Below are 22,281 nucleotides of genomic sequence, written 5' to 3'. Positions count from 1 at the left end.
AAGAAAGAAGGACAGGAGGTACCCCAGGCACTGGAGCGGAGATTCCTCTGCAGCCCATGGTGCATAACATGGTGAGGCCATCTGTCCCCCTGCAGCCCATAGAGGTCCATGGTGGAGCAGAGATCGATCTGCAGCCTGTGGACAACCCCATGGGCAGAGCAAGTGAATGTGCCTATGACTCCATAAGAAGCACTGACTAGAGAAACCTCCTGGTAGAACCTGTGGAGAGAAGACCCCATGCTGGCAGGACTTGTGACCCAGTGGGTGACCCATGCTATAGGTCTGTTCCTGAAGGACTGCATTCTGTGGAAGCAACCCACACTGCAGCAGCTCATGAAGAACTGCAGGCCATAGGCTGGATTCATGTTGGAGAAGGTCATGGAGGACTGTTCCTGTGGGAGGGACCCCACAGTGGAGGAGGGGAGGAGTGTGAGGAGGAAGGAGTACCAGAGACAATGTGTGATGAACTGACTGCAACTTCCATTCCTCACCCTCTTGTGCCAATTGGAGGAAGGAGGTAGAGAAAATAGGGAGTGAAGTTGAGCTTCAGAAGAAGGGAGTGGTATGGGAATGTATTTTTAAGATTTGTTTTTTGTTGTTGTTGTCATTGTTTTGTTTTTGTTTGTTTGTTTGTTTGTTTTTCTCATTATTCTACTCTAATTTGACTGGTACTAAATTAATTTCCCCAACTCAAATCTGTTTTGCCCATGACAGCAATTGGTGAGTGATTCCTTCTTGTCCTTATCTCAACCCACAAACTTTTCATTATATTTTTCTGTCTCCTATCCGGCTGAGGAGGAGTACTGGTGTTCAGCTAGGGTCCACCCACCACAGCTTTTACAGAGGTTTCTCAATTCTTTTAAGCAAGTGTTGTTATTTTTGTTTGCATTTGTAGTTATGGATCTTATAATAATGTGAAAACGCTGGGTTCATGCCAAAAACACTAGCTCCATCTATGCTTATGCTGTACATCCAGGTACTTGTCAGGAAAAGGTAAGAAAAAACAGAATACAAAATATCCTGTCAATAAATCTGCCATATATTCTGTCATAGAAGGGACCCTGTTATTCCCACATTTGAAACCTGCATAGACAAGAAAATACAATGCACTTTCTTACAATAGGGACAAGAAAAATTGATTAAATCTCCTCACAAGTCTCTGACCTCTTTAATTCTCACGTCCAGTGGCCTGAAGGTCTCCTCAGCTGCTTCTTGTAAATGCTGTTTCCTTCACATATTTCACAGGTCAAAAGCCCGGGAGTACTAAGGCTCCTTATTCCATACTCTTTTTATCTAAATCTTTTCTATCCAACTTCATCTGTCATAACTGTGTTAGTGATGAATTTTGCTCAAGTGAAAACCTGCCCTGGGGTTGCTGAAGAAACACTTTAGATAGATGGTTATTGGGCATTCTTAAATGGTATCTGAGGTGTCATCTCTTCCCCATGGTTAGGGCTGCTTGAGCATAAGCTTTATTCTATTATTTACTTTACTTTTACTTTGTTACACAAAACCTTCAGTGAAACTGTCAAGGTTTAATTGCAAGGTGACAATAAACCATGGCAGATGCTCTCTGTTAATCCCCGCTCCACCCTGTCTATAGATAGGAAAAAGTGACAAGAAGGATAAGGAAGAGAGGCTTAGTCTTGCAAGTTGGAAAAAAAGTTTTAAAGGCTTTACTAATGCTACTAATAAATAGAGAAAACAATACCAAATATACAAAACTAATCTTGAATATCCTGTGTAGCAGCATTTTGCCCCTCTCATGCAGAGCTGGCATGCCTCCAGCAGCTGGGAACCGGTGTGGCTTCAGCAGCTGCAGGACAGGCACTCGGAAGTCCTGGGCAGGACTTCACATCAAACTGGATCTGGATTCAGGGATGCTGGGTCTCAGGCCTCGAATTTGCAGAGACGACAGGCAGGGTCCTCTTCAGATGCTGGCCATGGTCAAAGAGAGCGAGATGCTCATAATCTCCCTCTCTTATAGGATGTTTAGTGTGTATGGGATGGAATACTCAGTTGATCAGTTTTAGTTACCTGTTCTCTTTGCCCCTCCTTGCAAACATGCCCCTCTCATGATGGAATGTGCAAAATTTTATCAGAACTCTTGGCTGTCATAGCAATAAATCTAAACATGAGCTTCTTTAGCATTCCATTGGTCACTCTTCTCAGTCTGGAATGCAGTGTCTGAAAAACATGCAGTTACTTAGAAGGTACTTAGGAGAACTTAGATGAAAGGAAAATTCACTGAAAAAGAACTGGTCTTATTTTTAACAAAACCAGGACAGAAACTTGAGCAGCTGAATATTTGAACTTACTCTTTTCCCAAGTCTCAGAGCTATATATTATGAAGAAGCCTGAGGTGCTGTTCCTAAGGACAGTTTTTGTTGCTAATTTCACTGAAATGCCAGAATGATATGAATTATATAAATATAACGTTTCTGTTAACTCTTCTATTTGTTAGATGCTTTAGGATGAATTGAACTATATGGATAAGCTGATTTAATTCATTATTTTCAAAGTTCCATTGTTCAAGTAAATTGTGTTAACATCTGTAACAGTATTTTCATAACTTCTCTTTGATTTATTAATAATAAGAACTACTTGTTGGAAAGAATTAATATAACCATCTGTTTTTCATCTGATTTATTTATGTAACAACTGTCATTTGCAAAACCCATATTTTCTTCAAGCATAACACCCTTGATAACATCTACATGAACATCTCCTGCATACTAAGTGCATCTAGTTAGCTGTATAGACAGTGTTTTGTTCCATTTGCTGATTTATTTCTCTTAGAAAGTAAACGGTGATAGTGGACAGGTATTGGTTTGATGCTATCTTGTTTATTACAAAGACTGTGCACAAAATCCTGTTTCCCTACATTCTGGAGAAATGATTTATAGAAGACAGCTTCCTATTCAGAAATCTAAATCTCTTTCTCCAGTGAGAACTCTGTTCAAAGGTAGCTTTGTTTCTTGGCTTCACCCCAGGACTACTGTTTGCTTAGCTTTCTCCAGTGACTCTTATTTACAGGTAGACATAGCTGCAACATATCCATTCTGCAACCCCCGGTATTATTAATGATCAGTTACCAGGGAAACTTTTCTTCACAGGGCTTAGGTACTCATTAGCTGTACCAGGTAATCTACCCCTATGGCAATAGCTTCTACTTTTCAGCTATCACTGTACTAAGGTATATTTAAATATTCCTTCTACTTAACCGGAAAGGATGAGGTTTACTGCAGTTGTTCACTTTAATGATGTCTATGACTGGTAGTCTCTTAGCGGCAGAACAATTATACTAGGGAGTTTTTGGTGTGAAGATTACTAGAAAAACATCCGGATCCAAACAAATTTGTAAATAGCATATGAAAGTAAGATAATCATGACAGTGATCATGTGGTTTGTCTGTTTATCTGTATTTGTCTAAACTGCAAACAGAATCAGAATGACAGCCCAGTAAGAACTATGGGTCAAAGACTTTCAAAAGTGAAGGTTAGTTTCAGCATGTTCTGCTTCTGTGTTTGTACGGTAGTTGTCTGCCCAACAGTTAATTCACAAATACATATAAAAGAGGTAGGGAGCTTTTAATTTATCTGCAAGATATTTTTTATGGCATTGAGAATTGCTTGCAGATTTACCATTTTTTTCCAAGTATCAATCTATTCAGACTATTAGACTATTATTCAAGTTTAAGAAATGTTTCACAGAAGTTTCTTCTTAGAGCTTTGAGTTACAGAAAAAAGACTAGGTCAGAAAACTTCATGGATTGCTGTTGTATTGAAAACTTTCTTCAGGTTTAGTCAACACATTGCATAAAGGAAAAACTTTATGGCAGCTTTTTAATATAGATTTGAAATTTTAGACAAATTTGAGGTATTAAATACTTAAGTTCAACTTTGTAAGTACTTTCTTTAATTGTCTGTTAATGGATTATGTTCCTGAAATACAAACAGATGATCAAGGAATTAGGCAAAGATAGTGTAGTTTTAAAGTTCACATATAAATCTGGCTTGGCTTTCAGACAAAACAAATGAGTTTTAATGACTCATTTGCCCTTGGTGTTGTGCAGCTCCATAGCTGAAAATTTTACTTTAGAAACACCTTTATAACACTTCACCTTGTGGTGTATGTCTGGGCATCTCTTAACTAGGAATATACATTATTCTCAACTTTCGTTGATTATCTGAAGAGGGACTGATATTTGAATACTTGTTAATGCTAATTAATTTCCATGAGAAGGAAGTTATGATGCAATTGGTTTAATGTGAAGGAAACAAAATAATCAAACAAAACTCCTTCACCTTTTCATACCTGTGTGGTACTTCTTTTTGTCAAGCCTGAAGCTGTGATTTTCAATGGTAGTTTACAGTAATACCTCACATCTACAGCATACATTAGTACCTTGTTACATTTCTGGTGTTACTTTTCTTTCAAAATCAATTGTTCAAAGGTGTTTTCTGGCTCATACCTGCTCCTGCCACAGGAAATGCTTAACGCAACAGTGCAAAAGCTATTGCGTATTTGCTGGTAAATATAAAATACTGTGTGTGTTTTCAGATATGTTTTAGAGCTAGCTGCAAGGACATCCAGAATACAATAGAATAGATATAGAATAAAAAATTTCAACTAGAATGGACCTACAATGTGCTCCTTCATCTATCATTTGAATAAATAAAAATAAATGGTTTTGTTACTGTGGTGAAAATTTTTTCTAGGTGCTTCATATAGCAAAGTGTCAAGAGATGTAGTAACTGAGTAGGTTCTTATTTTTATTTTTTATTTTTTGAATTACAGGTTTTATGTGTTTATTTGTGTGTTTTCCAACCTTAAGTACTCTCAATTCCCAGACCTCTAGAATTTTAAGACCAATAAAGAAAAAACATCATCTGAAATAAGAACACAGATAATTTTGGAGAAACCATCTGGAAATTACAAATGTTTCTAGGACCCCGGTGAAAGCAATTTACTTACTGTCATTGAATAAATCGTGTGTGTACATTTGCACACTTTGATATTGTCAAAATGCAATTGGATTTTAAAATTTACAGAATTTCAGCCTCTAACTGCCTTGGTTTTCTATGCCAGGAAACTCGTCTGGCATGGAAAAACAGACTATCACCTCCAGTGTTTTTTGGCAAAGTAGAAGTACTGATAATCAAATAGCACTTCTCAAAGAACTGGAAAAACTATAAATATGTTAGAAAAAAGGGCTGTGGTCATTTTGCCTGTCAGACTATAAAATGCTCCTTTCTTTTTCTTTCTCCAGCCATAGCTAAGCAAGTTCTACTGAAAGAGAGGAACAACTACATGGGAATAAAAGAATTGCCTGCCAAAGTGATGTGAATGGAGGGTGGTGGCGATTGCTTCAAAAGACAAGTATGCACATCCGAAATTAAGAATTGATACTCCTCCCTTCTTGAGTGGTCAACAGAATGAAAAAAAGATTACATGATATTTGTAAATGAACTCTCTCTGTCATTGTGTGGTGTATTTTGGGTCCAGTAACGTAATTTCTCTCATGCACTTTACCTTAATCTGGCTTGCATTGCATGATTTTCCAAGCAATTAGACAAGAACAAGAGACAACTGATCTGCAAATTGAGTCTTTTGGAGATTCTAAAAAAAATCCTAACATCCTTCATCACATTCAAAGGGTAACAGAATTAATCCTGATTTTAGATGAAGGGTATGAGACTTTGTAGCACCAATAGAAATCATTATCAGGCCAGGAAGGATTTCTGCTGTACTATAAGTTTTGGGGAACATATAGAATTTGTCATTCCAGTATATGGTTACACCAATATAGAGGTCCTCACAGATCTTGGACAACAGGCATAGTGCTGCAATACTTCCCATTTTTTTTTTTTCTTTCACACAGCAATAAAAAGGCCAAAACAGTTTTACAGTATGAAAAAGTGTTCTCTGTCAGTAGGCTTTGTGAGGCTTGAGCTGAGTAAGTGAAAAAAACCTGTATGCTAAGTGCACGAGAGATTTGTGGAAAGTGTGGCAGGTCTTTAAAGAACACGTCCTGTATTTGAATACTTTATTGCTGTGGCAAAGACATAGAGTAACTGATGTAGGAAGGATTACACTGAAGCTGGAGTTCCTTTTTGGTTGTATGAAATAGGTTTATCATTTTGTTTTTGGTGATGAAATACTTGAAATAGCATTTTCCATGGAATTTAATATTATGAAGAAACTTTAAATAAATTTTTTATTAGAAACGAACAAATCGGCAAAGGATTTGACATTTGCAAATTGAGAAGTTTCAGAGAGGTTTGCTAGACAAACATGGAGTATTTATGCCTATCATTTGGATATCAACTTGCATTTCCCTGAGTTTCTGCAATGCCTCATAGCATTCGTAGTCTACATTATGAGGCTGGCTCCTAAAAGAGAATGATGACATAGACATATATGTTAAATCTACCATAACACTCTGCAGCAGTATTCCGAAGTATTGATGTTCAGTTGTCTTGCCTTGAAATTAATTAACGATTCTAACGATTATTCACCTGAGTATCTTGCAGAGGAAAATGTACAGCCTGTGCACATCACAGCTCCAAGTAAGATACTGAACAGAAAAAATACCTTGTTCTGGATAATCTCACTGTCCTGTAATGTTAAAAGGATTTCAGCACTACAGTTATAGTGGAAGCAATAAAAATAAAACTGAAAATCAGAATGTAGCTTCGCCTAGAAATTATAGAAAGTAATTTCTATCTTCTATTTATTTATATGTCACAAAAAATACTGGAAATATCTTATACACATATTTCTTTCAGGTACTAGCCAAGTTTGATCAGTGTTGAAACACAAACTTCTTAATGAAACCACATAGCTGTCTTTTTGACAGTACTGGCTTCCTGTAGTGTACTGCTCTTTCCAATAAGCTCAGAAGACAACATCCATACAGTATGTGAAATATGTTGAGGGTCAGTGATGAAGAAGGGAGGAAGTCCAGGGAATTAGGTATACCTGTATCCAGAATTAGCAGCAAAATTTATGTCAGCAAATAATGGGCCTGGTGATGGAGGTTGGGAGGCTTTCATCACTGTTCTTCATGATATGGCTTCTCTGGCTAGTTAGATTTCAATTTTAAATAACAGCATTTTACTCCTGGTTACTGTTTTAAATGGAAAAGTGATTGTCTAGTTATGGAAAATTGCTTTCAGAGTTATTCTCAGACTTCAGAAACAGTAGATCACTTAAAAAGAAAAACATATAAGCAATACTTTTAGAAGTACACCTGGAGCCTACTCATAGAGTGGGCTCAAGATCACAAAGAAAGGATTTAAAAATTATCTTAATGTGGTGTTAAATCTTTGAAAGGCAAATCTGGCATCGGACTCATATAGGATGAAGGTGGATGCCAGCTGAAAATTTTTCAAAAGTTTATCTGTAGATAAGGTTCAGACATCAGGTGTTTCTGAAAACCTAGTTAAGTAACAGTACAAATCTTCAAGCATTCAAATAACTTTAAAAATCTGGCTTATCCTGTATGTGCATATGTGCATATCCTTCTAAAATTACTAAAACTGAAGCATGTAACCCTGGACTGCTCCCTGAACAAAGAGTTCAACTATATTATTTCCACTCTTGAAGCTCCATTTCTCTTTTTTTGATGAAAATGTTCTCTTGTCAGCTACCTTATACCTTTAGGACTTATTTTGACACATGCTGAGAGTGTAAGGCAGTGGCTTAAAGACACTTATTAGGTACCCAGAATCAAAATGGATTTTTGCATAGAAGCCAGTCAGTTGCTTTCAATTTTTCATTTTAGTTGGTGCCAAAAGAATCATGTTTACCTTTTCAAAAGGGACTTCTCATTTTGGGGAATTTTAGAGAGATCTTTTGCTACCCTGTGACTTAGTGTACCTAGACAGTCCCACAGCATGGGCACTATGACATTTGAAGCTTGTATAACTTGATGTTACAGCCTTTACTCCTGTGAGTGTTTTCCCCAAGTGCAGTAGGACAGTGTTTTGTATACAGGAAGGGGAACGTGGCAGAGGTAATGATGACCAAAGTTTTGTTGGAATGAGAAAGTAGCCAGGTCCCCACAGTGTATGGCTGTATTGTACAATAATACCATATTTTTTACAGGGGTCACAGAGTGGAAAGGGAAAAAGTGACATCAGAGAATTTCTGTCATCCCAGAGCCAACTTTATTACTACACTAATAGCTCTCCACAGTGCTTCATTAGTTAGTGCAAATGGAATAACATGATGAAGCTGCTGTTGCTCCGTTACTGTTAGAACAGCTCAGAAAAGGTTAAATAAACAACTGCCATGCTATATGTCTCTGTCTCCCAAGAGAAAACTTAGGACACGGAAGTATGGAAAGTACTTAATCTCCTTTTTTCTTTCTCTTCATACACAGACTTCACATCTGTTCCAAAACACGCGTGACAGCTGTATAGATATAGGGTTCCCTAGCAATAATCTTCCACTTTCACCGGACAAGCTCCAATGTTTCATGTCAGTCTGTAAATAGTGTTAAAAAAAAAGTGAAAGCAACTTTTGTTCTGTTAGCCTTTTCATCTACTTACATTTATCTCCTTTTTTTCTGCCGCTGAATTCCAACCTAAATCATGTTTTACACAGCGAAGTTCAAGTTTTGTACATAAAGGAATTCCAGAAAATCTGAACTTTTTTTGTGTTTGTGTGTGTGTGTGTGTGTGCGCGCATGTGTATTTGGAAGAAAATGTGGGTGGCCTAAGATATTGTCTCTCATTTTCTATAGAAAATGGAAACAAAATTAGAAACTAAAGAAGTGAGAGAGACCTTTAAGAGGCAGCATTAAGCATATGGTAATCATGGTTATTCGAAGCTTGATTCATTTATCTTATAGAATAATACAAAAAGTATGTAACAGTGGTACTCCTATACTCTTTTACAGTAGTAGAAGTAAATAATATTAATATTTACAAGGATTATTACTTGTAGCACTAAAGATCAATTGAGGATCTCCCACGTACTAGATGCTATACAAAGGGGACACCAATGATCTCCGTTTCCTAAGTAAACAAAGCTGATTCAAACCTCTTTCTTCATCCTCCAAAAACTTTTAATCTTGTAGGCTAGTTTAAACCAAGCTGAGAAAGTTAAAATAGCAAGTTCTTGCAAATTTCATGAGGTGGTGAAGAAAAGACAAGAAGGAACTGGAGTGTTGCTTTTGAACCATAAGTGCCTATGTACACGTTTTGTGTTCAGAGAAAGCCCAGTGGGCATACCAGCCCAGTCAGGTAATTGTGTGTGTACATATGGACACGTGTATATGCAAAGCATACAGTTGTAAAACCAACGTAATATTCTTCGACTCACCAAACACAAAGAGCTGTCGAATGTAAAGGACATGCCAATAGCTGCAATAATCCACTATATTAAAGGCTGAAATACCATTACTTGTGGGACACAGTGCCTCTCTGGATCACATCCTCGGAATAAATAATAAATAGAAATTGTGGCACAAGAATGTAACGATGTCATTCTTCAAGATACACTTGGGTGCTAGACGCCAGCTCTAAGTGTACCTTACATGATTGCAGGTCATCAACAGTGCTTTAAAGGCTTCCTAAAAGACACATATTTTTTCATATTGCTACACATACAACCCGGTAAATGCTTCAGCAGGAAATCTGTGGTCCTTCATTCTTCGTAGGCATGAAGGTTATAGGCTTTGGCAGCAGCAAAGATAACATCACCCATTATGGCAATATCTTTATTTCATCCTACTTTTAAAAATCAAGCTTTTAATAAGTTACAAGATCTACCTTGAGAGTATAGTCTGAATAACTCTTTTTCTAATAAAGTAAAAATATAAATGAAACATTGCATCATCATTAATTGTTGAATGATGTTTAAAACTCTGTCAGATATGAAAAGATTTTTAACCTTTTCAGTATGTCTTGATGAGTAAATTCTGAGACATGAACCAAAACAGCCATGACATTTTGAGTTTCTGAATGCTAGTTCAAGACTGATGAGGGCTGAAAGGGTTACCATAAAAATAAAAATAGAAGGTTTCCACATTCTCTCACTTTGGCAGAATGTGCTTTGACAGGTAGGAGTAGCCCACATGAAAGAGATCTGTGCTTGAGAAACTGAGAAACAAATGGTCAAGCAATTCTCCCGCAGTATGTGGAGAGGTATTAATAAGCTGTGTATTCCTTCTTTTAATTTCTTTCACTTTTCTCATTTTCCTTTGCTAATTCTTCTCTCTCTTTCCATTCTGCCTTTTCTGTTTATTTTTTTCATAGTACTTGTTAATGCAGTGCCATTTCAGAAATGTCAGTTTTAGACCTTGCTACAGGTGACCTTAACTCTGATTCTGTTATTGAGAAAGACAGTGGAGCTGCAGTCACAGTATTAGAGTATTGCTTATATGTTGTGACATTTTGTTGAAGTGCAAAATTGGTAAAGGTAGGAGCTTGTCTGCATCAAGAAGCCTGCTTAAAATCAAAGTGCAACAAACACACAAGTGGAAATGTGTGTGTGGATTGTTTTGCATAAGCATTTACCTACTTCTATTATTATCAGATGATGTAACTGTTAGTTGAGGTTGAGTGAGATACAATAGGTCATCCTCCAGAAACAAATATCAAATAGATATGGAGATAGGAAAGGCCAAATGCTGTTCTATTTTGTTGTGAGGATGGACAGACTGCATTAACCACTGAGGGACAAGGCTGAAAGTCACTCAATCAACAGGCTTTCAGTGTGGAGAGATGATATCACATGCATAGAAAGAGAATTTTTTCCCTTTGTAATTGGAGAGGGTAGTTACCAGCTCAAAATCAACAGACTAGATATAGTGTAAGCCTGTGGAAAAACTCCTTACCATGGAGGAGAAATGGAAAACCAGAAATAGTCTTCGATCTGCTCAAGAAAGGAGACAAAAGAGAAACTTCAAATACATAGAGAACAGATTGGAGGGAGTAGAACAACCAGGCTGAAACAAACCTTTTGGTAACTGGAATAAATCTCTTTATCCTGAGTTGGGACTCACAACATTGAACCTATGTTTCATTAAGGCTTCAGAGCAGTGGGAGACACTGGACTGGGATATGATTCTGTGCTACTGGAACATGGGATCAGATCAGAAATGCTTAATGAAAACAGACTGGTGTAGCCTACTGGTGGCAGATATATATCTGCAGATGTTGAGGTTTTTTCTTGGGGATCCAGGACCCAGATATACAAGCATTAGTATTTTAGTAAATGTGGTATCTTGACTTAGGTTTTGAGCTCCTTAAATGAGGAACTGATGTAACATACAGTATAATTCTCAGTTTTGCATAACTGCAACAAGCAATATATAGTAATGCAAAAAAGTAAGACCAATGAATGAAAAAAAAGGTGTTAAGAGAGATACACATTTCTTTGTACAGCTTGTACCCTTAGTGTTGAAACCCGTTTCTGTTGGAACATTATTTTCCTGTTTCACTGTTCTGGTATGTTAGTATAACAGTTTAATTGCCAAACCCTCTCAATATGCTGAATTGGATAGTATCTTTGTAGGTAAAACTAATTTCCTCCTTAAAGTGAATGCAAAATTTTCTCTTTAGAGGACAACAAAAAAGCAACCATTTAATAGGACAGATGAACTTTCCTTTTAGGGAATGCTTGCACTTGTTTTCAGTGCATCGTGATGAACAAGTTCTCTTCAGCTGTTTTATGACATCCTGGTGTAACAAAATATTTGAAAGTTTTTTCTATGTTTTATTATTTTTTCAATCAAGATACCAAATGCCTTAAAAAAAAACCCACAACAGTTATTTAGACTACTTTAAAAAACCTGATTTTAATGCTTATTTTTCTTTCTTTGATCATGTTCTTCCTCCACACTTGAAAAAAATAGTGGAAATAAAGGAAAAAATATAATAAAAGTAGAAGAAAAATGCTTTCTTATGATTTTAATGTTTTCCTAACAGAAAAGTGAAAAACTATCAAAGTAAACAAAAAATATAATCTCAAATTACAGATTTATTTATTAATCCTTTCTTTTTTAGTCAGAAAACATTAACTGTCCCTAGAAATTTTTGTTACCTAACTGCAAAAAGGGAAATGAAACCAGAAAGAGGCAAATACACTTTCTAAACCAAAATAACAGAACCAAACATACCATCAGCATTGAAATGAGAATTGTTTTCTTTTTCTTCAAAAGAATCTGTAGAAAAGTGAAAGCTATTGCAAGTAGGGACCTGAAATGAGACCTAGTCACACTTTTTTTTTTCTTTTTTTCCATGGGGAATAAACAACTCATACACTACTGAGTGTCCTTTCCTTTGATTTCATATTTTTTTTTTCTTTTTAAACTTTCAGTCCAGACTTCTCAATGGATTTTTGCACCAATCATATTTTGTAACTCAGTTTTCTCTGTTGTAAACTGAAGTTTCCTCTTTCAAGCTAAAGGCAATTTCCTGGGTTAGGCCAGCTAGTTTTGGACCAAATTTGATGTAATATACACATTTACATCCAACTGCCTTTCTGAGAGGAAAGAATTACAAATGGCTCATAGGCAAAGGTTGCTTCAGTTTTGATCATTACATTCAAGCACATGTCAGAACTGACCCCTTCTAGTGTTGTTAATGACCTATGTAATATAATACTTCACTTGTTCTTAGAATATGAAGCGTAAAACACAATTTTAAAAGATAACATTAACAGAGTGGTTACTGTTTACTGTGAAAAGTAATCTAGTGAAGAGACATTTTTCTTCATAGCTCATGTTTATTTAAGTTAGTAAGTGGATTCAGATGCCTGTACATGCTCTACTGAGATTCCTTTCCCGTGTGAAACAAAAAAGACCAGGTCACAACATTGCTACTGTTTGCCTACACCTACACTGAAATTCCTTTGCTTTCGTTTGACTTAAAATATTACATGACAGTCCACAGCTGAAAACTCCATGCTGATTATTAGAAATTTATTTTTCCTACTGATGTTTTTCTCTTACTTTCTGCTTTTCCTTTCACAATGTCAAAAAGAATCTGTCTTAACTTAGGGAAGAATGTGTTAAAAATGTTCACTTTATTTATCAAAATAACCTGGAGTTTTTTTCAGACAAACAATGTAACAAACATCACAGAAACTGGCAAGACAAGTTGGTATGATTTCAGTGTAACTTTTAAAGAGCTATAGGATCCTATAGATGCTTCCAGAACTTAAAATACACAAGAAATTAGGATGTTTACTTTTATCTGGGTCTCTACAAGCAAATAATGAGGGCCAGATGACTATCTAGTCAACTGAATGCTTTTTTATTCATATAAAGAACAAATTGAACTGCAAACTACAATGAGAGAGAAAAGTGATGCCTGTTGATCACATGGAAGGAGATCAAAATGGATGTTTGGATCTGTAAATTCAGATTGTATGCTCGCCCTAAAATGAAAACTCTCTCAGTTGTATTGCTTGAAATGAGAAAATAGATTGGTTTTAAAAGCTAAGGGTTCAATGGAGACAAAGGATGCTCCTGTTTCTATGCAACTTTTTTAAACACACGTAAATGTAAAAGGACAGGCACATCTTCCAAGTACCATGGAACCTACAGAGGCAGAAATGAACTTAAAAAAAAGACACCTTTAGGTATTAGAAAAATAAGAGTAAGTAAATCTCTTGTAATTTGCATTATATACATATGACACCATTGCCAGGCTGTTGTAGTTCGTTAAAAATGCTATGGTCTGCAGAGTTTAGTAAATGCCCTGAACGGTATGGCTATTGAAGACAGACTTAATAAGAAACTGATATTGTGCTAAGAGAGTGGAAATGCTGTTCCTGGTAGGGGAATAGTGTGGGAGAAAGTCAGGAAATATGTTTGTGGGAGGACAACACAAAGGAAGCGGGAGGGCAAGCAGAGGTGACTTTTAAATTTTTTTCCGTTGGTTTCCCTGGGAGAAGCATCTGGACAGACCACCCCCATGTAACTTTGATTTTGTGTGGGTGCTGGTGGGTTTGCGTGCTTCCTGCAGCCACAGTCCAAGCAGGGCATGCAGCACCCTGCTGCTCCAGGGCAGTGTCTGGGAAGCAGAAGGGACTACAGCATGCAGAATAGCACACAGCTGGCCAGGAAATTTTATTACAAAAGCCCATCGACTTTCCAAGAAGAAACTTTCCTGCTTTGTGGGGTGAATCCCTAGAGCCTCTATTGCTGCTTGGGGTGCAAAGACACCCTCTTTCTACAGTTCTGTCAACTCACCGGTCTCAGTTTTCTTATGGAAAAGTGGCTTGCTTGTTAATCACACTCTCATATCTGTCTTTTATTCATTAGGTGCTCGAGCTTACTAACAGTGTAGAATAAACATTAGTATGATTTATACTACAGCATTTACAAAAGCATATGACAATGCCTATGTGCAGTAGTACATAAATCTGAATAAACAGAAGTATACTATATATTGATGATTGAAGTAGGTTAGTAGAAATGAATAAATTCTGCTGTCTTTACTGTCAACCATCTCAACACAGTTCTCAGGCTGCTAAAATAGGTGATTTGGTGTTTATTTTAGTAATATTCCTATAAATTTATGTTCTTATTAATTTCAGAGTTGAAGAAAGTCTATTTTTCTCACATTGCAGAGCTATTAGTTATTGCAAACACTTCTGAACTATGTTTACAGGTAGCCCACACTTCTAAAGGTAATTTGTTGTAAAAAGAATTACATCTACAGGTTTCAAAATTGCAGATTTTATTGAGTTAATAACCCTGAGGTATATCAGCAGTAGCCTGATGGCACAATGCTGTCAGTACTTGTGAATGTGCTTGCCCCAGTGCTGATCAGCGTTATTACGGGTTGTGGGATTTCCTGACATTTCTAGGAAGCACAGAGGAATATCATTTCCTCAGTTCATGGGGTAAAAGCTGGGAGATGACATTAACATATAACACAAAGCGTAAGTTTCAGATGGGAGGCTGGAGAAATAGGTGCAAAAATAAGGGCTGGATTACAATACAGAAGAACTGGTGTTGAGAATAACAGTTCAAGAGAAGAAAAAAGACACAGTGATTTATGATACCGATTGTGCATAGTGAGGGTGCTTTTGAGGAAAGCAGAAATCTATTACTAGCCCTTGGATCTCAGTACTTTTTTGTTGAACTGTAATTCATATTAACTCCTGTTTAAGGTGTAGGTGTCTGAGGATGGCAGGGACTGGAAAGCTGTAAAGTCACTTTTTTCACTGTGCCAGCTGAGATGCTCCTATATTGTAAGTCTTTAGATACTCCTGCAGTAATCCAAAGACAATACATCAGTTCTCTTCATATTATAATTAATGTGTTAATAATTCAGTTCTCAACATGGACACCTGTGCACAGCCAGACCACCTTAGATAGAAAATAATCTCTGCAGGGATGTATTTCAATTTCTCTCTCTCTTTCTATTTTCTGTCTTTCTTTTTTTTTTTTTTTTTTTAAATAAAAACAAAAACAAAAAACACCCAAACAATTATTAAATAAATGAATATATATAAGCAGAGATATAATGTATTAAACAATGAAAAATACTTTCATGAAAACATTTTAACGATAGTGGTGTAATGAGGTAACTTTCTGAGAGGGACTTTAAAAGACAACCAGTGATGTGAGGAAGAGTTTGTACAAATATGGGAATGACCAAAGTATGTGGGCTACAGAGTCTATTTGGCTTCCTAAGAATTAACTTGTCATGTTCATTTGACATTGTTCTAGATCATCTATTGACAAATCTTCTTCATGACTCTTGGTAGTGTCTGATTTTCTGTCTGTTATGCATGGAACACAATTGTTCCAATTAATCCATGTGTTGATAATTCAAAAGAAAATTATATGGATTCTTTCCATGCTGCAAACCTGCTTTGCATCATTGTTCTTACATACAGTTTTAAAGTAATTTTTAATTTGCATTTTTGACGAGCCTCTTACTGTTAATTAAAACTGATTCTTCAAATATGCAAGTATAAAACTGTTAACTGTGTTGGCATGAGTATTTCTGATTGCAGCAGTGAGCTGAGAGTGAAAATGAAGAAAAAAAGAAAAAAAAAAAAGAAAATCCAGAGTGAGTTCCATGGGACATTAAAAGGTTTCTGGGCTACTTATGTGCAAATGAAGGCATTTAATTGTAAGGTGTACTCAGTGATAAATGGTGACAAAAATATGTTTGAATAAATTTCCCATTACAAAATGAGAAATTATGTCATGACTTTGCCCTTTTCATTGCTCCTTGAGAAAGGTGAACCTCTCTAAAAAATTTATACCACCAGAGCTTCAGGAGTTTTGCACTGCTAATGAACTGAGTAACTGAGAAAACAGCACCTATACAATTAATATAAATGCAAAAGCTTGGCAGAAAGAGAGAACAGTGAAGGAAATGTTCTGAATTATTAATGTAATATCTAAATAGACTTCCGAAAACATCTATTTTCTAAGTAATTGAGCCCTGCAAAGAAGCAATCATCACTGCTAAAAACTATACAAAAAAGAATGTAACATCTTTATCAGTGGACAGAACATATGAAACACACGCTTAAATTAGATCTTACCATATCTGTGTGAGTACATTCAGTGGATGACCTTCTTTAGTCCAGAAAAAAACAACAGAAATACCCATTCCTAGCTCAAAAATACAACCTGTGGCAAACTTCAGGTCTTTTAGCTCAAAATACCAAAAAGTACCACAAGCTTTGACATGCTGCTGAGAGAGGGCAAGGCAGTGTGTTTCCAGTGTCTTATCTCCACACAATAGCAGAAACTTTGCCATTCTTCCTCTAAGGGTACATTTGCAACAGTGATGGTCTATGAGTACAAAACCAGCTAGATTTGTGGGGAAAAGAACCATGTTTTATTAGCCCAGATGACACGGTTGAAGAAGTTCTACATTCACAGTCCTTTTCACATGTTTGTAAAGTTGATAATGCTAGAAACAGAACCATACCCTGAATCAGAGGAAATAAAAGAGTTAAAAAGCACAGCAGTCTCCCATGGTCTGTCCTTGCCATTCTCATGCCAAGAAAACCACCTGAGAAGGTAGGTTGTATCTCTGTGGCTAAGAGGCTCTTCTTGACATTTCAGTTTCTAGCATCAGAAGACTATATGTTAGAAAACAGTTAACACTATAGGGAGCAAGCCCTTTGTATCATTGTCCAACTCCTTTCAACTTCTGTGTCTTTTCAGTCAATGGTGCAGCTTGCACCTGTGGCAAATAGCAGTCATCCCAGATCAAAGGATATTTATCTGGAAATGTCATTTCAATGACTGCTTGAATGGACAGGTAAAATAAACTCCAATCAATCTTCCATTGTTCAGAAAAGTTGTCATCACTATTCATCTATTTATTGTAGTACTGGGAAATGGGAAACTGTACTGTGAATACTGTTTGTTTATCCTCAGTCACACTTGTTATATTTTGCATTAATGTACATAGAAAAAAAGGTCACTGAAAAGATCATTTTTATTATAAAGACTGGGTCCCAATGAAGATGTTTCCAGAAAAAATAATGTTTGTTTCATTCAGTACAATTTCCTTAAGTGCTGTATGTGGAGTGGGCTCTCAAACCTCAAAGTAATGTTTATCAGTGATTTGCCCATTGTAAATTTTTTGCCTCCCTCAGCATATAAAATGCTGTGATGGTCTCTTTAATCTCAGGATATTAAACTGTAAGATGCATTTACAGGAGTAGTTTACAAAACTTGTATGACTACAGCAAGTTTATTCCAAGAATACATATTGCAGATAATCTTTAAATTTGCTGAAAGTGCTTGACTATGGAATATAATAAAAATCAATTGTAGGAAAGGAAATCAACTGCAGCATTGCATAAAAAGACTCTTGCTTTGGAAAGCCAAGATTTTATTGTCTTGCTGTAGGCTATGGATAATGTTGGCAATGGTAAATTTTGTGTTGCAGTAAGTTATACTGTTCTGAGTAAATAGATCCAGATAGTGATATCACTGACTAGATGATATTATTTTACGTAAATCACAAAGCTCTTATAAAAAAAAAAAAGGTTTGAATAGGCCATGCCAAATTAATATTAAATTTCCTGTCATCTACCTCATTACCTTGTTAGATGACTTGTATTAAAAGCAGCGAAGCAAAGAATGGGCCTTTGCTATTTCTGCAGTGCTGCAGATACACGTATCACAAAATTTATACAGAAATTATGTATGTTGAGTATTCTTGCCTGGAATACAAGTGCATCAGACTAGAAATTATGACTTTATTATGATACTTCAAGGTTCTGCTTTTTGAAATTAGCCCTAAAACCCATTGTTATTAAGATGCAGGACTGCTGGGTACCACAAGAAGTATTCTTGTTCGTATGTTATGATTAGATAAGGCTATATGTCTATATTTATGCTATAAATAAACCTGTGAATACATAAAATGCTATTCACTCTTCACGAATACATGGAAAATGTATGTGACTATATCTGAATAAATAGAAATAATGACTGTTTTCTGAAAGATTAAAAAAAAGATAGAAATTATAAGTTTTTTGACTGCTAGTCTTGATAAAAATGATACCAACGGAATATATAGCCTTTCATTGAGAGCATAATTCAAATCCAGATTTGACAACCCACAGTTTTGCTGAGCAACTTCATTAGAATTAGTGGGGTAACAGGGAAAAAATCCTTGTAGATCAGAGGAAGTAAATGCACCATGAGACACTGGTTTAAGTGGTGAAGCTGCTTTAATGATCCCTCACCTGTGTCATCAACCTCATATGTCTGTCAACCCAAGTATTTGTGGGGTTACATCATAAAACAGGTACAAAATGGTTGTCCAAGAATGTGTTGGGTTGTTTTGCTTGTTTTAGTTGAGATGTTTCCTTTGTAATTTCAGTCTCTCTGAGAATTATACTGCAATGGCAAAGAAAGGTGTAAGGCAGAATCATGGAGAATTAGAAACATCTGTTTCTACATTTTCCAAGAACTTCAGACTCTTACAAATCATACGCTGATAACAGAACCTAACCCCCTAATAATTTTTAGTTTGAAGCCAGTATTATCTTGTTATTCATACTCCCTTATTTTCCAGAAGAGGACAGAATTTACTTGGTTAATGACTTAAAAACTTAAAACTTAATTTTAATGATATTACATTTTAGAAGATGTAAAAAGGTAAAAGAAAACCCCTAAATTACCTACACTTTTTTCATTTTAGAGGAAAACAGATATAATCTGATCTGCAAGAGCATCAATTGCAACTACAAAATCCTCTTACTGTGGGGGAAAGCCCTCTAAGTAGCCAAAAAATTTTAATGTTAAATGAAATAAAGAGATGTAATTCTTCTCTTATTGCTGCAGATAGTAAAGAAGACACATGGAGAGGTTTCTTATTTTAGCTGGGTAATTACAGTCACAAGATATTTTCTTACTACAGTTACAAACATCTTTTGAAAATCATGTGCACATTCACTTAATTGACAGGATCTTCTGAGCTTTTCTGCTCTATTGATATACACATAATGGAGTACCACTTTTTATAGAACTTCATAAATGCATTAGCTGATGGACTGAAATTACTCAGATGTTCACGCCCCTATCGGCTATCACTTAGTAGTTCGTGCTATCTTCTTTCCTGTTTCACACCAGAAATTACACCCCCCCTGTTAAAAAACCCAAAAAAAACAACAACAAAAAAATCACATGAAATCTTCAAGAGAAGGTACAAATCCATGAAGTATTACATTGTATGTGATTTGTCATTCACATGAAAATGTACCTATTCATAAATATGGTCTTATTGTAGTCTTCATCTTTGTAATACATGAGCATATGCAAAAGTGAAAACTGTTTTCAGGGTACGCTGAAAGGCTTATTGCATTTTTAATCCCTCAACTATTCAGATGTGATTTTTTGATAAATTTTATTCCTTTTCATCTCCCTGTTTTCACTTTATTTTTCCTTTCCTCACCTTGTTGTCTTTTTTTTTTATTTATTTTTTTTTTAGATTGTGTTTATTCTGTGAAAATAGGAAGTACATTTTCTCCTTTACATTTTGAAAACTGTGATATTTGTGTTTAATTTCTTCTTCTCTGACATCAGGCTCTCAGTTTACAACAATCAGTAAATAGAACAGACATAGATCAATTGATAAAGAAAGGGAGTATTGTCTGACTCATACTGAAGATGTACCAGCAATATGCCCTTGCAGCAATTAAGAGCTAACAGCCTCCTAGTCTGCATTAGGAAAGCATCACCAGCAGATCAAGAGACATGATCATTCCCATCTACTCAGATATGCCTGTCAGCCTATCTGTTTCTGCCATTTTAATGTGAGAGAAAGTGTTTAAAGTCATATGCCGGTTTATGACTGGCACTGAAAGCCAAGCACAGTTCCTTAGAAGTGGTGTATGTGTATCTAAATTATTTTTTTTTGTTTTTAATAGAATGTCCTTTTAAAAAAATAATTATTGCTAAAGGAAACTTCCCTTTTTTAAAAAAAAGCAGTGATAATTGTTGCTTTAGACTTACTGCTTTTTCCTCCATGAGCTCTGACAACAGAATTTCAAACTGTTGTCTGCAAGATTCCGGGTGTACAGGTAGTATTTCTAAGGTGTTTCCTAAAGGCTATAGTAAAAACAAATTAATAGAAAAAGTTTTGCTTCATCTAAGTATACAACATTTGTAAAAGTTTGTTCACTTCTTAGGTGACAAAAACTGGAAATGGTGTTAAACCACTCCTAAGATTAGAAACACATCTGTCTGTGCTATGAAAGGCAGGGAAAGTTTAGACGAGGTTGTAGAGGAAAGTTTATTTCAGAGATCAACTGCTGTCACCTGGAGGCTTATCTCAGAGTGTATCTTACCCTCTGCCAGCTGCTGCAGGTTATTTGCTATTTAGGGGATTAAATGTTTGGGAAGAAAGGCAAATAATGGTGCTTTTTTTGAGAAAGATGCACGGAGATGTTCTTAATCATTATTATCTACATAATAATCGGCATAGTATCTGCTGTATTAGAAAAGCAAATAAACCCAAAGGAATGGAAATGTTGAAATCAACAATAACAAAACTGGCAACTAAAAGGAAGTCACCATGGTATTATCTTTCTAACCAGTAGACACTAAGTTAATCATAAAACATTTTTCAGGAGTTTTTATAAGTGTAATAAACCTTAAGTGAAAACTCTTAGCAGAAACAAGGAAGACAAATATCTAGCATTGATTAGGGGACTGAAAAAAGACCCATGATGTCCAATTCAGTCTCACAGAGGAGAAGAAACGGTAGCTCTTTATTCAATAGTTGCTCAATATTTATTCAACCTTGATACCCAGGATGGTGGAAGTGATTAAGAGAGGTAGGCTTCCCAGTTTGACAGATAAATGTAGTATAATTTGAAAGCTGTAATGAGAAATTCATTTTACTCTTACAGTGTATTTCCAGTTGGCATGTACAGTAAAATCAGAAATGTTACTTATTTCTACTGACATGTTAAAGACAAAAAACTTACACAAATTCCATTCATTCAGTTTGTAGATCACTTACTTTTTTCCATAAGAAAATACCCCATATATATGTTACTAGAAAAAGAAACAATATATTTAAACATCTATTCCTATATTATCACAAAGCCACAGAGGACCTTGGATCTGTTGAGTTATTCACAAGACACTTACAGATTTGGTATTGTGCTTCATTTCTATCATGATACTGTTATGTAGTTGGAGAAATCACCTTTCCCCCTTACCCAAAATGATTCTACCCTTCCTCTTTCCCAATCTACCCTTGCTTTTCTCATACATCCTTGCTTTTGTGTGGGGTTTGTGTTTCCAGAAACAGGTGCAAAGAAGATTAAATTATTGATTTAGTGTTCTAATTTAGTGGAAATATTAGAGACACCAATTTTTTAGAGAACTAGAAATCATAAATTAGATTTATAAAATAATGGCTAAATACGGCCTTTCTCTTCTGACTATATTTCAGATGCCATTGTTCCACCACTAATCCAAATGCATGGAAAAGAACCAAGCCTGTTCTAACAAAATCTCTGTGCTTTCAGAAAGAAATCCTCAGTAGGACTACTGAATGTAGTTTTAAATTTTTCCTATTTAGTTGTCAGCCATAAATTGTCAAGAATGCAATTTATTGAAAGATGGTGATTACATTGTTTTTGAGAAGACTGATATCCAATAATGTATCCTTTACAAGTTGTACTATTGTAAGACAGAAGATTGAGGTGGAAAAGTCCTATTAGATAATTGACTCTATCAAGCTGCAGGATATGTATTATATGCATGTAAGTCTTGACAGAAATGTATGAATCTGGTCTATGGAGGCAGGGAGT

Source organism: Nesoenas mayeri (genome assembly GCF_963082525.1).
Source record: "Nesoenas mayeri genome assembly, chromosome: Z".
NCBI classification, from domain to species: domain Eukaryota; kingdom Metazoa; phylum Chordata; class Aves; order Columbiformes; family Columbidae; genus Nesoenas; species Nesoenas mayeri.
This window is presented reverse-complemented; position numbering follows the sequence as displayed.